The following is a 4,177-nucleotide window of genomic DNA, read 5'->3' as shown; positions in this document are numbered from 1 at the left end:
AAAAGGTGGTAGTTCATACCTCTCTGAGCTATTGGTTCAGAGTCTCTGCAAACTTCACGCCAACTGCCGCTCTTGCATCATGTTTCCAAACTTTTCTTCACAGCCTGTGCAGCTAGAAACCTCATATTGATTTAAATGAAAGCCGGGAGCCTGACATCACCACCGCCTCCAGCAGCAGGGTCTGGCCTCTAAAAATATACCATTAGGGCCAATACCTTCACCCTGCCTGCATGGCTGTGGGCACTAAGTCTTAACTACAAAAAGTGGAACAATTGTAACAAAAAAAAAAGTCATTTTCAACTTGTGTTTCTTCCACAGTCCTCACTAATTCAGAACTCGTTTGTCACTAGCTGAACATTCCACAGTCTTTGGTAAGAGAAACTGAAATTTTAAATCTGGAGGAGCAGATTCCACAGCTTTCCCTCTTGGGGTTCCTAGATTGATCCCTTTTCTCAGAAGAATATACAAAGCCACAAAAGCAGCAGCACACTCAGAGTCAGCTAGTCTCACTCTCTGTGCCATGAACCAGGAAAACTTTTTTCCAGCCACTTATGGAAACATTCCATTTGAAACGACAGGTAGCTCAACAGTTGCTTTTACACAGGAGAGAATGCGTTGGTGTATTGCATACCACATAGTCTCATGATAGTAACCCTTTGATAACCTCTGGTCACTGATTCTGCCGTGATTGTCTCTCAGGGGAACAATGGATCTTGTAATTTTAAGTCCCATCGAAAAGTTAATTGATAAAAAAAACAAATATTCTAAGGTTCCAGTCAAAAATAAGTTAAATTCAGTTTTTTCCAGATATATAGATTCTAACAAGTGGAATTGGTTTGTGACATAAATGCTAGGAATTACAATTAGCTACAGCATGTATGTAACAGTTCCTAATCGTCAAATCCAATAGCAGATTTTGGTGCCCCTTTTCAAGTACAGTATGTCACAAAACTCCATTGCAGAATTGCAAATACATAGAAATGAACAGGGACTTAAAATTAAACCATACTAGGAAATTGGAACAACCTACTTCAAGCTTTCCAGATTGCTTCATCTCAGCTCTGCACTCCAGTCACTACACTGAATGAGTATCTTGGCCCCTGACTAACACTGTATGTACAGTATGAGGAAAGACCATCACATTTTTATAGGTGTGTGCAAAAAGCAGCCTTTCTTAGCCCACTGCAAGGAATAATATAAAATACCAAACAACTTGCCCCCCTTTCTGTAGATAAAATACACCATTGTTATGGTCAAATCAACATTACTTCCTTTGTACTGAGATCCAGACTTTCTTCTCACCTGTGGCATCCATTTCTATAACCTACCTTCAGCAAGTATGGACCCATTGAAATAAGGGGGTGTTTTCTCTGCACAACAACAGAGAAAGTAGTAAGCACCAACAACATGTGACATCAGTCACTGTATTGGATGCCTCACAATCAGGATTCAGAACAGGGCATAGCAAAGAGTTTGCTCTAGTGACATCAAAGATGAGCTCCTCATGTTCATGGACACAAATAAGATCTCTGGGCTTAGGTTGAGAAAGCCCATCTGTAGACTTTGACACAAGAGACCACATGATACTACTAACATGCTTACATAACTTATCAGAAGTAGAGGGTCCAGTACTACAGTGGTTCCAGTCATCCCCCTTCAGCATAACTTAGTGGGAATGGATAACTGCTCCTCCTCCTCTCATCTTATAGGATTCTACAGGGATCAATAGTATCCCTTCCCCTTCAAAACCTACATGAGATCATTGGAAGAGACAGTACTGTAATATGCCATGGGTCTGACTCCCAATACTATGCTCATGAGTCATGATGTTTCATTATATATCTCATTCTTCACTGATGCAACCACTGTCACTGTTAACATGGCATAACTCCCACATAAAATTCATCCCATGGATGAATCGCAGCTGGCTCAAGATAAATCCTGATACCGGTCACAACAGAGAAATGCTTCAAAGAGCTGGTCAAGAAATCATTGCCACTTCCATTAAAGGCCTGCAGCTCCCATTCATCCATGTAGTTTGAAGCCCTAGGGTCCTGTTTGACTCTTCGCTAAGTTTGGATGACCAGGGAGCATCAATTTGCAAACATGCTCTCTTTCATCCCCAATTCTCTAGGGAACTTCATCTCTTCCTGTTGGACCAGGTGCATGACACCATGATCCATGTGTTCATCATCTCCACGATGGGTTATTACATTGTGTCTGAAGCTAAATGGGAAGACAACACACAGCTGGTACACAGTACTCTGGCCTACCTTCTGGAGAACATCAGGTGAATCTAGAGTCTGACCACTTTTTAGAAATGGTTCAAAATCTTCCTCTTTGAACAGTGAGTGTCACTTATAGTGGGAAGGCTCTCTCAAATACCCATTACATCCCCAACTCTCCCAACATACTCTCCAAACAACAACAAAAACCCTACTCCAAGCAGAGTTCTCACTCCATGAAGTGAGCTGTGCCAATGACACCATGCAATTCTCTAAGGCAGGGGTGGCCAACCCATTTAACAGAGAGAGCCAGAACAGCGGCGGAAAAAATGTGAAGAACCACACCAGAATTGTGAAGCAAAAACAAAAAAATTGAAAAAAACGTTTTTTTAAAAGGAGGCTACCCTTTTAAGATGGCCGCCATCTTAGGTGCCATTTTTAAAACCCCACAGCTCCAACCTGGTAAGCACAGGGAAGCTGGGGGGAGCCAGCAGGGCATGGAGGCCATGGGGGGGTGGGGGGTGCAGGAATGGCTTTGTGACCTGCACTTTTGGGGGCAAGTTCTCATGCGGCTTGTGAGCCGTGGGTTGGCCACGATTGCTCTAAGGACTTTGCTATTTTTATATATTACACAGGGAAGGCTCCCAACTACAGTAACAGGCAGCAATATTCTTGACACATGGTTCTTGGACACTTCCTTTGTCCTGTATCCTGGTTTACCTACTCCTTGTAGTTGAGGAAGCAAAAGAGACAGATCGGAAAGCACCGGTGGTGGTCAAAACTCCTGAGTCAGACTGACTAAACCTTTTTTTCCCCTCTACCATGCTGGAGCTACAGAGAAGAGATTTTCTATGTCTTGCTGGGGGGCGGGGGCAAAGGCTCTGATTAGGAATGACTTGACTGGTTCTGTGAGGATAGCATCATGGCAAAAGAGGCATAATAAACTAATTTCACTGGTTGGCTTATACTCTGTGTCACAGACTGAGATCTTAGGTGTACTTGAGACATTGTGACTAGAAGCCTAGAAGATGAACTCATCGCCTTTCTGTTTTGATTATTTAAAAAAACAGCAGAGCCTGCCTCCCTGCTGCTGCCTCTGATATAGGGACAGCATCATGCACCGACTCCTGCCTGCTCCCTCCCCCAGCACTGCTGTCTCGGATATACAGGTAGTAGCGTAGGGTGTCCCACCTGCCCCCACTGAAATTTTTAGCCGTTACACAATTACATAAACAAACACATTTTAACATCCATAGTTGAGACCCAGTGTTTACACAAATGCTTGAAATTTGCTGCGTGTATTAATCTTACCTGCAAATGTCTTCATTCTGTGCCACAACATAAAATGAGTTTGCTTATCATTTTAAAAATGTCTGCTCTGAACTTGTGAACTCAGACAGGAAGTGTAGCTCCCACTTCTCTTCCAGGAGGGCTATCAAAGTGGGCCCTTGTAGGAGAAAAGCTTTGTTGATTGCCCCATCTAGCCATGGGCAAGTATGGCCAAAAGGCCTTGTCCCATTGGTTTGAATACAGGAAGAGGGAAATAGGACAGCTGACAGGAGAATTTTTTTTCTTTTCTTTTCTTTTCTCCCTCCCCCCATTTAGACTCTTACAAGGGCTGGAGTTAAGAAACAGTAAAAAAAGGAAAAATGCCCTAGATCAACCTAGGTTAGACCTGAAGAAACATTCGGCACTGACCAATTACTACACCTCTGCCACCTTTTTGGACCCCAGGCCTGACTCATAGGTGGAAGGGAGTAAAAGAGGGCAGCTGCCCCAGAGTCTGGTGATTTATAAGGGCCCAAGGTTCCTGGCTGTCACCACTGCTACTGCAGCTGTGGCAGCAGCCAGAGATCTGGGCCCTTTTAAATCATTGGCAGAGCCCTTGACCATGCAGTCTGGACAGTGCTAAAGGGCTGACGGGGATGCTAGACCCCATTCATTCCCTTCCA

The sequence above is a fragment of the Pelodiscus sinensis genome, chromosome 5 (genome assembly GCF_049634645.1).
Source record: "Pelodiscus sinensis isolate JC-2024 chromosome 5, ASM4963464v1, whole genome shotgun sequence".
NCBI lineage: Eukaryota > Metazoa > Chordata > Testudines > Trionychidae > Pelodiscus > Pelodiscus sinensis.
This window is presented reverse-complemented; position numbering follows the sequence as displayed.